The following is a 14,348-nucleotide window of genomic DNA, read 5'->3' as shown; positions in this document are numbered from 1 at the left end:
GAGAGTATTAAGGGCAGCAAGGAAAGTTATGACCAACCTAGATAGCATATTGAAAAGCAGAGACATTACTTTGCCAACAAAAGTCTGTCTAGTCAAGGCTATGGTTTTTCCAGTAGTCATGTATGGATGTTGAGTGTTGGACTGTGAAGAAAGCTGAGCACTGAAGAATTGATGCTTTTGAACTGTGGTGTTGGAGAAGACTCTTGAGAGTCCTTTGGACTGCAAGGAGATCCAACCAGTCCATTCTAAAGGAGATCAGTCCTTGATGTTCATTGGAAGGAATGATGCTAAAGCTGAAACTCTAATACTTTGGCCACCTCATGCGAAGAGTTGACTCATTGGAAAAGACCCTGATGCTGGGAGGGATTGGGGGCAGGAGGAGAAGGGGACAACAGAGGATGAGATGGCTGGATGGCATCACCAACTCAATGGACATGAGTTTGAGTGAACTCCAGGAGTTGGTGATGGACAGGGAAGCCTGGCATGCTGCAATTCATGGGGTTGCAAAGAGTCAGACACGACTGAGTGACTGAACTGAACTGAACTGAAGGGCAGCAAAAAACAAAACAAACCAACAACAACAAAAAAAGCTTGTCACATACAAAATAAACCCTGTGAGATTATCAGCTGATATTTCAGCAGAAAACTTGTAGGCCAGGGAATGGCATGACATATTCAAAGTACTGAAAGGAAAAACACAACCAAGAACCTCTATCTGGTGAAGTTAACATTCAGTATTGAAGAAGAGATAAAGAATTTACCAGACTAGCAAAAGGTAAAGGAGTCCATCACCACTAAGCCAACCTTATAAGAAAGTTAAAGGGTCTTCCTTAAACAGAAAAGATAAGAACATAACCAGAACTATGAAAATTATAAAAGAGAAAAATACCACCAGTAAAGCCAAATATTTAGTAAAGGTAATGGATCAGCCAACTATACAGCTAGTATGAAGGTTAAAATACAAAACCAGTAAAATCTAATATTATCTACAATAATTATTTAACAATGTACAAAATAAAAAAAGTAAAATAAAACACCAAAAACATAAAATGTGGCAGAGGGGAGTAAAAATGTAGTGTTTTTAGAATACAGCCAAACTAGAGCAATGGTCAACTTAAAATATACTGATATTTACTATATAAGAACTTCATGGTAAGCATGAATCAAAAACATATAATAGATACACAAAAGATAAAGAGGAAGTAACACAAACATAACTCAGTAACCAAATCATAAGGGACTAAGAGAAAAAAGGAACAGAGAAGAATACCAAAAATAACCAGAAAACAACTAACAACATTTTAATAAGTACATGCCTGTTAATAATTACTTTAAATGTAAATGGACTAAATGTTCAAATCCAGAAAATAGGGTGGCTGAATGGATTAAAAGGAAAACAAGCTCCATATACATGCTTCCATCAAAGGACTCACTCAACATCTAAAATCACACAAAAAGTGAGGGGATAAAAAAGGGTATTCTCAAACATATAAAGAAGACTTAATACCTATTCTTCTCAAACTATTTCAAAATACTGAAGGGGAAGGATGGAACCCTTTCAAACTCGTTCTAATGGCCAGCATTACCCTGATATCAAAATCAAAGACACTATGAAAACAGAGAAAATAATAATTATCCCTGATAAACCTGGATACAGAAATCTTCAACAGAATATTAGCAAACTAAATTCAGTAACACATTAAAAGGATTATAAATCATGATCCAGTAGGATTTACTCTAGGGACACAAGAATAGTTCAATATATTCAAATCACTCAATATGAAACACCACATTAACAAAATAAAGGATAAAGATCATATAATTAGATGCATAAAAACTTTGGGCAAAATTCAATATCCATTTTACAACAAAAACTCTCAACAAAGTGGTTACAAAGGAAACATACCTCAACCTAAAGGCCATATATGACAAACCCACAGTTCATGTCATATTCAGTGGTGAAAAGCTGAAAGCATTTCCTCTAAACTAGGAAGAAAACAAGGATCTCACTCTTCCCGATTTTATTCAACATAGTGATTCATGGGGTTGCAAAGAGTCGGACACGATTGAGCGACGGATCTGATCTGATCTGATATAGAAAACTTTAAATACTCCACACAAAAAAGTATTAGGTCTACCAAACGAATTGAGTAAAGTTACAAGATACAAACAAAACACAGAAATCTACTGCATTTCTATACATTAATAATAATTGACCAGAAATTAAAAAAAAAAAAACAATTTCATTTACAATTGCATAGAGAAGAATAAATTTCCTAGGAATAAATTTAATCAAGGAAGTAAAAGATTTGTACTCTGGAAACTATAAAACATTGGGGAAATAAACTGAGGAAGACACAATTAAATGAAGAGACAAACTGTGCTCACAGACTAGAAGAATTAATACTGTGAAAATGTCCACACTACTCAGAGCCATCTCCAGATTCAATGTAATTCCTATCAAAATACCCATAGCATTTTTCACACAACTAGAATAATCCTAAAATTTATATGAAACAACTAAAGAGGTCAAATAGCCAAAGAAATCTTGAGAAAGAAGAACAAAACTGGAAGTATTGTACTCCCCGGTTTCACACTTTACCCCAAAGAACAGTAATCAAAACAATATAGTATTGACATGAAAACAGACACATAGATAAAAGGAATAGAATAGACAGAATAGAAAGAAATAAATAGAATAAATAAAAAATAGAATAAATAAAAAATAAAAAGAATAGAATAGACAGAAATAAACCCACACTTATATGGTTAATGATCTATGACATAGAAGGCAAGGATATACAATGAGAATAGACAGCCCCTTTAATAAACGGTGCTGGGAAAACTGGACAGCTACATTCAAAAGAACCAAAATGGACTATTTTCTCATACCATATATTATACAAGAAACTCAAAACAGATGAAGGAATTAAATCTAAGACCTGAAACCATAAACTTGAAGAAGAAAACATAGGTAGTATGCTTTTTGACACTGATGTTAGCAGTGGTTTTTTGGTTATGCCTCCTCAGGCAAGGAAAACAAAAGCAAAATAAACAAATGGGACTAAATCAAACTTAAAGTTTTTGCACATATAACAACTTCTGCACATGAAAATACTATCAACAAAACAAAAAGGCTACCCACTGAATGGGAGAAGATATTTGCAAATGATACGTTCAAAACAGAGGTTAATATTCAAAATATACAAAGAACTCATACAATTCAATATCAAAAAAGGAAAAAAAGAAACAACAACTCCAAGAAAATACAGGCAGGGGATCTGAATACATATTTTACCAAAGAAGACGTACAAGTGGCCATCAGACACAGGAAAAAATGTAAAAATGCTCAACAAAATTAATCATCAGGTAAATGCAACCAAAACCACAATGAGATATCTGTTAAAATAGCTACGATCAAAAAAAAAAAAAAATTAAGTAACAAGTGTTGGCAAGGATGTAGAAAAGCAGAACCCTTATACAATGCTGATGAGAATGCAAATTGATGCAGCCACTATGGAAAACAGGATGGAGGTCCCTCAAATAATGAAATACAGAACTAACATATGATGCATATACTCCATGTCTAGATATTTTTCCCAAGAAAACAAAAACACTAATTCAAAAAGATATATGCACACCTATGCTCAATGAAGCATTATTTACAATAGCTAGGATATGGAAGCAACCCAAGTGTCCATCATTATATGAATGTATAAAGAAACTGTGATATATATATTATATATATATACACACACACACACATATATATATATATATATAATGTAATATTACTCAGCCATAAAAGGAATGAAATCTTGCCATTTGCAACAACATAGATAAACCAAGAGGATTTGATTCCAAGTGAAATAAGTCAGACAATGAAAGGTAAATGCCATATGATTTCATATATATATAGAATCTAAAAACAAATGAATAAACATAACTAATCAGAAACAATCATAGATACAAAAACAAACAGGTGGTTGCCAGAGGGGATGAGAGTGGTGGGATGAGAAAATTAGATGAGGGAGATAAATAAGTACAAATTTCCAGTTACAAAATAAATGAGATGTGCATGATGAACAGTGTGAAGAATATAGCAAATAATAATGTAGTACCTTTTGTGGTGATATAATGATGATTAGATTTATTATAGTGATCATTTTGTAAAGTACAGAAATATCGAATCACTATGTTGTACACCAGGAACTAACATAGTATTTTAGGAAATTATAATACTTCAAAAAGAAACAAGCAAGCAATCTCATAGAAAAAGAAATCAGATATATGGTTACCACAGGCAAGAGGTGGACGAGCTGAACTTGGATGGTGATCAAAAGGTACAAATTTCAGGTATAAGTACTACAGATGTAATAAACATGATAAATACAATTAACACTGCTCTAAGTTATACATGAAAGTTGTTAAGAAACAAATCCTGAGTTCTCATTACAAGAAAATTTGTTTTTCTTTTTCTTTTATTTTGTACTTAGATGATAGATATTTACTAAACTTATACAGTGCTATATGTCAATTGTAAAACTGGAAGGAAAAAAAAATAAAGTATGACACTGTTTCCCCACCTACCCCTTTCATATATCTCAGAGCATCTCCTTTGTTACTTATCCCCCTTTCTCCTTAATCATCTGTTGGCATTCATCTTATCTATAAAATCTCAATCTTTGTTTATGTTTTGGATTTAGGAGAAAGTGAAGGAAGATGGATGGAAGAGAGAGGTAAACACATTGAAAGATGGCTCTGAGCCCTCAAAAAAATATCTTGGACGTTCCCAGCATGTAAACATTTTAAGAAAAATTCTGCTCTCCTTACTTTAAAAAAATTACTATACATGCTAACCTTCAATTTTAACCCCTAGAATGGTAGGAACAGCTGAAGTTTTTAATTTTTTTATTATTTCTTGTCATAAACTATAATTATCTCATCTCAACACAGTGAAGCTAAAACTAATTAGCTTTGGCTATAATTTTATATTACTGATAAAAGGAAGCACCTAAAATCCTCATTATGTTTATATAATCATTAATTTTTCATTGAGAAGATGAGATGAACTAAAAGAAAAAAATGTTCATATGTTAAATATGATAGTCAAAAATGCACAGAAGTACCAACTGAATTTTTCTAGCTTCCTAAGATCATGGTATCTAGTCCCATCACTTCATGGCAAATAGATGGGGAAACAGTGGAAACAGTGGCTGACTTTATTTTTCTGGGCTCAAAAATCACTGCAGATGGTGACTGCAGCCAGGAAATTAAAAGACGCTTGCTCCTTGGAAGGAAAGTTATGACCAACCTAGAAAGCATATTAAAAAGCAGAGACATTACTTTGCCAACAAAGGTCCATCTAGTCAAGGCTATGGTTTTTCCAGTGGTCATGTATGGATGTGAGAGTTGGACTATAAAGAAGGCTGAGCACCAAAGAATTGATGCTTTTGAACTGTGGTGTTGGAGAAGACTCTTGAGAGTCCCTTGGACTGCAAGGAGATCCAACCAGTCCATCCCAAAGGAGATCAGTCCTGGGTGTTCATTGGAAGGACTGATGTTGAAGCTGAAACTCCAATATTTTGGCCACTTGATGCAAAGGGCTGACTCATTGGAAAAGACCCTGATGCTGGGAAAGATTGAGGGCAGGAGGAGAAGGGGACGATAGAGGATGAGATGGCTGTATGGCATCACCGACTTGATGGACATGGGTTTGGGTGGATTCCAGGAGTCAGTGATGGACATGGAGGCCTGGCGTGCTGAAGTTCATGGGGTTGCAAAGAGTAGGACACAGCTAAGCGACTGAACTGAACAGAAGACCTTAAAAGAGATCTTATGGTACAGAATAGATTTCTTCCAGCAAACAAAAGCCCAGGTCCAGACAGCTTCACAGCTGAATTCTACCAAAAATTTAGAGAAGAGCTAACACCTATCCTGCTCAAACTCTTCCAGAAAATTGCAGAGGAAGGTAAACTTCCAAACTCATTCTATGAGGCCACCATCACCCTAATACCAAAACCTGACAAAGATCCCACAAAAAAAGAAAACTACAGGCCAATATCACTGATGAACATATATGCAAAAATCCTTAACAAAATTCTGTCAATCAGAATCCAACAACACATTAAAAAGATCATACACCATGACCAAGTGGGCTTTATCCCAAGGATGAAAGGATTCTTCAATATCCGCAAATCAATCAATGTTATACACCACATTAACAAATTGAAAAATAAAAACCATATGATTATCTCAATAGATGCAGAGAAAGCCTTTGACAAAATTCCGCATCCATTTATGATAAGAACTCTCCAGAAAGCAAGAATAGAAGGAACATACCTCAACATAATAAAAGCTATATATGACAAACCCACAGCAAACATTATCCTCAATGGTGAAAAATTGAAAGCATTTCCTCTAAAGTCAGGAACAAGACAAGGGTGCCCACTTTCACCATTACTATTCAACATAGTTTTGGAAGTTTTGGCCACAGCAATCAGAGCAGAAAAAGAAATAAAAGGAATCCAAATTGGAAAAGAAGAAGTAAAACTCTCAGTGTTTGCAGATGACATGATCCTCTACATAGAAAACCCTAAAGATTCCACCAGAAAATTACTAGAACTAATCCATGATTATAGTAAAGTTGCAGGATATAAAATCAACACACAGAAATCCCTTGCATTCCTATACACTAACAATGAGAAAACTGAAAGAGAAATTAAGGAAACAATTCCATTCACCATTGCAACGGAAAGAATAAAATACTTAGGAATATATCTACCTAAAGAAAGTAAAGACCTATATATAGAAAACTATAAAACACTGGTGAAAGAAATCAAAGAGGACACTAATAGATGGAGAAATATACCATGTTCATGGATTGGAAGAATCAGTACAGTGAAAATGAGTATACTACCCAAAGCAATTTATAGATTCAATGCAATCCCTATCAAGCTACCAATGGTATTCTTCACAGAGCTAGAACAAATAATTTCACAATTTGTATGGAAATACAAAAAACTTCGAATAGCCAAAGCTATCTTGAGAAAGAAGAATGGAACTGGAGGAATCAACCTACCTGACTTCAGGCTCTATTACAAAGCCACAGTTATCAAGACAGTATGGTACTGGCACAAAGACAGAAATATTGATCAATGGAACAAAATAGAAAGCCCAGAGATAAATCCACGCACATATGGACACCTTATCTTTGACAAAGGAGGCAAGAATACACAATGGATTAAAGACAATCTCTTTAACAAGTGGTGCTGGGAAAACTGGTCAACCACTTGTAAAAGAATGAAACTACAACACTTTCTAACACCAAACACAAAAATAAACTCAAAATGGATTAAAGATCTCAACGTAAGACCAGAAACTATAAAACTCCTAGAGGAGAACATAGGCAAAACACTCTCTGACATACATCACAGCAGGATCCTCTATGACCCACCTCCAAGAATATTGGAAATAAAAGCAAAAATAAACAAATGGGACCTAATTAAACTTAAAAGCTTCTGCACAACAAAGGAAACTATTAAAAGGTGAAAAGGCAGCCTTCAGAATGGGAGAAAATAATAGCAAATGAAGCAACTGACAAACAACTAATCTCAAAATTATACAAGCAACTCCTACAGCTCAACTCCAGAAAAATAAATGACCCAATCAAAAAATGGGCCAAAGATCTAAATAGACATTTCTCCAAAGAAGACATACAGATGGCTAACAAACACATGAAAAGATGCTCAACATCACTCATTATCAGAGAAATGCAAATCAAAACCACTATGAGGTACCATTTCACGCCAGTCAGAATGGCTGCGATCCATAAGTCTACAAGCAATAAATGCTGGAGAGGGTGTGAAGAAAAGGGAACCCTCTTACACTGTTGGTGGGAATGCAAACTAGTACAGCCACTATGGAGAACAGTGTGGAGATTCCTTAAAAAACTGGAAATAGAACTGCCTTATGATCCAGCAATCCCACTGCTGGGCATACACACTGAGGAAACCAGAAGGGAAAGAGACACGTGTACCCCAATGTTCATTGCAGCACTGTTTATAATAGCCAGGACATGGAAGCAACCTAGCTGCCCATCAGCCGATGAATGGATAAGAAAGCTGTGGTACATATACACAATGGAGTATTACTCAGCCATTAAAAAGAATACATTTGAATCAGTTCTAATGAGATGGATGAAACTGGAACCTATTATACAGAGTGAAGTAAGCCAGAAAGTAAAATACCAATACAGTATACTAACACATATATATGGAATTTAGAAAGATGGTAACAATAACCCTGTGTACGAGACAGCAAAAGAGACACTGATGTATAGATCAGTCTTATGGACTCTGTGGGAGAGGGAGAGGGTGAGGAGATTTGGGAGAATAGCATTGAAACATGTATAACATCATGTATGAAATGAGTCGCCAGTCCAGGATTGATGCACGATACTGGATGCTTGGGGCTGGTGCACTGGGATGACCCAGAGGGAGGGTATGGGGAGGGAGAGGGGAGGAGGGTTCAGGATGGGGAACACAGGTATACCTGTGGCGGATTCATTTCGATATTTGGCAAAACCAATACAATATTGTAAAGTTTTAAAATAAAATAAAATTAAAAAAGAAATTAGTTCAGTACTATTTTATCTGATTCCTCTCAAATATTTGGTATTACATTCAAATATTTCTATTGTACTAAAACTGAAGCAAAGGCTATTGAAACAAGTACAGTATAATTACAAAGAGAAAACCTTTGTGTTTTGTAGATATTATAGACAGTCACATTATTCTATATAGCACAATCATAAGACATGGAAAAGTAACTCATTCACATCCCTCTTGTACTACATGAAAAGTCAGGAAACAAATTACAAGGCAGAAAATATGCAGTTATGATATTCATTAATGACATTTCAAGAATCAATACGATGATTTGAATATCTTTCTATAACAAAAACAAAAATTTTACTATTGTCACACTATAAGTGCAAATGCTAATTATTCATGTCCTATATAACATTATGATTTTGAATTAAAAATAGAGATTCATGTTTAAATGGGTTCTCTATTAAGCATTATTTCTAAAAGGAATTTTTTAAAAAGCTGGTGAGAAATACACAGTTTTAAATATCCTGGGAAATAATTTTTTTAGAAGAAAAAAAAAGTCCCCCCCATGGTTGGACATATCTAAAATTCCCACCTATATATAAAGACTGGCACCTTCCTCATCTCAGAAATCTCATAAGAAATTAAATATTTATTTCATGAATTATTGATTAGTTTGTTAGGACCCCTAGGTGAATTTGAAAATGATCAATATATTTTTTAAAAGGTTAGAGTATAAAAGACATTATATTTAGTTTTCAGAATTAAAACTTTATAACTTTTTTACTTTTTACGTCTATTTGATTTTCAGAGATCAGTAAGACTGGAAATCTCTCTCTTTTTGGATCTCTCATCACACAGGCAGAGGTTACCCATCACCCTTACTCTCTGTTTACATCTGTTTTCTTCATCAAAAATCGCAGACATTTGTGCTGGCAGCTTTGGAAAGTGCAGAGAACTGTTTATGTAGTTAGGCTGTTCCAGGAAGTCCCCGGCTACTAGGTGGTAGTGCTTTCTTAATCCTGTTTTCACAATATCGAAACATTTCCAAGGGTGATGTCATGTCACTGGCAGAGAAACTTTTCCAACTGAATCTTTTCTTTTTTCTTTCATTTTTTTTCAAGTCACCCAAGTATTCAAGGTCATAGTGACCCAAGCATTGAGGTTTATATGCACAAAATGAGAGTCCCTATTTTTATTGCGGATCAAATTCATTTCTGAAATGATTTGTTTTCATGCAAATTAGATGATCTGCTTTTCTTATGTTTAACTTCTGTTTGTATAAAAAATACTACCAATTTCATAATGATTTACCTTAAGAAGTACATTATCTGATATTTAAAAGAAATAAGTTAGGAATTAAGATAAGCATCTTATGATGTGTTACTAACAGTAAATAAGTTTCAAGAATAAAAAGCAAAACTTCAAACCAGAAGTCATGGTTTCTATCTAAAAACTGATTTATGTTAAAGTATACCTAGACAAGTATGAGGACAATTATGTAGAATAAATAAAAAACATATTTCAAATAAAATGTTAATTTAAAAGCAACAAAGTTGTTTATACATCATTATGAAAACAAATGAAAAATATGAATGCTTAAAGGTACAATATTGCAAGGACATAAAGACTGAAAGTAACTATGAATGAAAACAAAATGAGATGTAGTGGGATTTTAAGTGATTTTTAAAATTATTTATAATTTAAAAGTTAAACAGCATGAGATTTCAAGAAAGTAAGAAATAAACTCATCTTTACATACTTTGGTCTATAAACACATTATCAACAATTTACCATTTATACATTATGCACATTTTTAAATAAAAATGGTTTAAATATTAACATTCATGAGGTTATGGCTCAAAACCACTGACATTATAATCATTCCTTACTAAATAAAATAATAAATAAAGCTAACTTACAAAATATATAAAAATCCTTTCATCTTTTATGATGGTTAAATAAAAATGGTATATCTAAAAAGAGTAATCTGCTTTTTTTTTCTTCATTATCCTGGGTAAAATATGATATTTTTTAACATATTACTAAATAAAGTATTGGCATTAGTTTGAAGGCACTGCTTTGAATGCTCATTTATATAGTCCTTTCTCAAATTTTATATTATACCAAATATAATTTTATAATAAAAAATTCCTTCATTTTTGCTGCCAAGTAGAATTATAAGGTCATGTCACAGAAAATATAATGGGATCATCATACTGCTTGAAATGCCAGAAACAGAGAGCCCAAACTAAAAATGTTGCTCAGAAGACTTAAAATTTCGTAGTACATACAGAACTTTCTAAATGACTAAGGACTAAGGGCTAGTTTTCTTATGAGAAGTCTTTTAGTCACTTTGTAAAACTATCAGCATTACCCTGGAAATCTGGAAAAAACTGGTGAATACAATGAAATCACTGAATATCAGGCCTCACTCAAAATAGCCAAATTTTTGGGACCAACCGCCCTCTTAAAGACATTTAAGTTTGATTCAAGTATTACATTACCAAGGAGAAATAGCACACTATTTAGTTATAGATGTCTGCCTATAGAAGTCCATTTATCTGTCTAGGAACAGTTACAGGGACCCACACATATTGCATGAATATTTTGCCTTGCCAGAAAAAAGTCCATCTCACTATTCCCAAAAATAATGCTAAGTCACTGGACTATTTATAGACCTTGACATTCAGTCACAATTTGTTGAAAGACAAATATATGCTGCACATGTGCCGAAGCCTGGCAAAACAAAAAGTGAACAGGATAGATACGATTTCTATAATTCCTAGGCTGCAGACCCAATAAGAGACAAAAATGTAAAACAGGTCAATCCTGTCCCTGTACAGTGTGTGGTATTATGTTCTGTGACAGACAAAGTTCCAGATAGTATAAAGGCATGTAGGAAACTTGAGGAGTAAAGACTAAGCTGACACCTAAAAGATGAATGGCTCAGCAAGTAAAGAATCCACCTGCAATGCAGGAGACACAGGAGACATGGGTTCAATTCCTGGGTCAGGATGATCCCCTGGAAGAAGGCATGGGAACCCACTCTAGTATTCTTGCCTGGAGAGTCCCATGGACAGAGAAGCCTGGCAGGCTTCTGTCCAAAGGGTCACAAAAGAGTCAGACACGACTGACTAACCACACACAAAAGATGAATAGCACTTAATAGATGGGTACAGCAGATAGGAATTAGGGTCAGAGGATTCCACAATGAGTGATGTGCACGTACAGAAGACTTGTAGACAGAGGAAACATGAAACGTTTCCAAAGTTTAAATTAACTCTATATGGCAGGAGTTGAGGGAGAGAATGAGAAGGAGAAATGATGTATAGATATTATAGTACCAGGAGTGGGGGAGAAGATGGGATGGTAGACCGGGGACCCCTAAACCAGAAGCAAACTTCAAAGGAAAAAGAAAAAACTTTACAAAACAAGTTGAGAATGTGGAACTTCATAGCTAAGACTACAGAGGGCAGCACACAGGTTGAGTAATGTGACTGGGTTTTTGCTTCTGCAGAATACTCTAGGTCCAAGCTGCTGGCAGATGACTGTTACTGGTGGGAGGTTGCAGGTGGCCTGAACTAAAAAGTTGCTCTTGACTCTAAGAAAATTAGTCAAACCACCATGCACAGAGTTAGAAGGTATAGCTCTTGGATTGGATGGTTGGTTTAGTTGCTTAGTCATGTCCAACTCTTGCGACCCCATGGACTGTAGCCTGCCAGGCTCCTCTGTCCGTGGGATTTTCCAGGCAAGAATACTGGAGTGGGTTGCCATTTACTTCTCCAGGGGGACTGGAAGAGAGAGGCAACTACAGCCAAAACAAACACCAGGTTGTGGCTAATCAACTGGGTGGAAGAGGGAAAGAACTGAAGGTCTTGAGCTCTAGGCCTTGACACACAGATAAATCTAACAATTGGGCATTCAAACCCAGAGCTCAGGAAAGATAGAAGCTACAGCAAGGATTTGAAAATAATCAGCACTAAGAGATTTGCTCACTTGGGAATGAAGCAGACTACCTAAGAATACAGAGAAAAGAATGTCTCTGACAGATACCTACAGAATACTTAACTAAAACAATACAGGAAGAGGACCATCGGACCCCTGAATTTCACTACACAAAGTGTTAAATATTAAAAATTTATATTAAGGGACTTTCCCTGGTGGTCCAGTGGTTAAGAATCTGCCCGCCAATGCAGGGGACACAGGTTCAATCCCTGGTCTGGGAAGATCTCACATGCCACTGAGCAACTAAACCTGTGTGCCACAAATACTGAGCCTGGGCTCTAGAGCCTGAGAGCCACAAATACTGAGCCTCTGCACTGCAATTATTAAAGCCCACGTGCCTAGAGTCTGTGCTCTGCAACAAGAAAAGCTACTGCAATGAGAAGCTCTAGCACCACAGCTAGAGAGCAGCCCTCACTCGCCACAAGTAGAGAAAGTGCGTGCACAGCAATGAAAACCCAGCACAGCCATAAATAAGAAAATAAATAATATAAGAAAGAGAAAGAGAGAAACTAAAGAAGAATGAGGATTGGCCAGAAAGTTATTAGACAAACCAACAGAGCATGATGGAAGCAAAGGCAAGTATTTCAAATTGAACTAAATGGGATGAACATCAGCAAATGTTATCTTTGGATGAAAGATAAATGAGAGCTCCTTCGTGTCTACTCCTTAACAAGGATATCACAACACTTTGGCAGGAGCCGTTCCTGGGTGGTGGGAAGAGCAACAGTCTCTAAAGAGTGTGGCTGGGAGGGGAAGGAAAATGTCCTATGTTGCTGGGAAGCAACGTAGACTGAGAAGGATGTTACAGTTTGTGTTGGCTGGGTTCATGGGATGAGAACGACTTGACGTCTTTAAAATGTTGATGAGAAGGAGAGGCTAGAGCTGGGAAAACTGTTATCAGACAGAAAAAGGAGTGCACAGCCAAGGTTCTGTAGGAGGGCTGGAATGTGCTGAAAAGCAAGGTGGAAAGTAACTAGAGAAGGGTAATCTACTTTCTCCATTTTTATGGTGGAAAAGCTGCCAATGTGGGCTTTTCCTTGACTGTCTTCCCATGCATATAGCTTTTATTGGAATTCAAGCTTCTCACTCCTCTGAAATAGCAGACCTCATCTCCCATCTCTCTTCCCACAATGCAAATTTATCTAATAATCTCTTTTCTATGTACTTATGGGTAATCCAGGCATCATCTTGGTATCCCAGAACATTGTTTTAAGCACGATATCACTAACCATATGTGTGTATATGTGTGTGTATATAGATGTATGTGTATGTATATATGTGTATGTGTATATATATAATACATATATGTAGGTATATACAAAACAATTCATATTTCCATTTTAACTGGATACCAGAAATACAAATTTCTGTAATACTCATTACAGATTTTTCAGTCAGGAACACTTTCAGCACAATCAATTATATATATTTGAAAAACATATAAAATTTCATTAGAAAAATTATGTCTTTCAACTATTGCTAAGTCACTTAAGTTGTGTCTGACTCTGTGCGACCCCATAGACGGCAGCCCACCAGGCTCCCCCGTCCCTGGGATTCTCCAGGCAAGAACATTGGAGTGGGCTGCCATTTCCTTCTCCAATGCATGAAAGTGAAAAGTGAAAGTGAAGTCGCTTAGTTGTGTCTAACTCTTAGAGATCCCATAACTGCAGCCTACCAGGCTCCTCCATCCATAGGATTTTCCAGGCCCATCATAAATTCAAGAGGAAT

The 14,348-nt window shown here is 35.6% G+C and overlaps 1 protein-coding gene across 2 annotated transcripts in view; it reads right to left on the bottom strand.

The window, feature by feature from the left end:
• Window positions 1–14,348, bottom strand: part of PLOD2 (procollagen-lysine,2-oxoglutarate 5-dioxygenase 2) — a 121,218-nt gene that overhangs the window by 27,300 nt on the left and 79,570 nt on the right. The window lies entirely within an intron of this gene.

The sequence above is a fragment of the Bos mutus genome, chromosome 1 (assembly GCF_027580195.1).
Source record: "Bos mutus isolate GX-2022 chromosome 1, NWIPB_WYAK_1.1, whole genome shotgun sequence".
In the NCBI taxonomy this organism is placed as follows: Eukaryota; Metazoa; Chordata; class Mammalia; order Artiodactyla; family Bovidae; genus Bos; species Bos mutus.
This window is presented reverse-complemented; position numbering and strand designations above follow the sequence as displayed.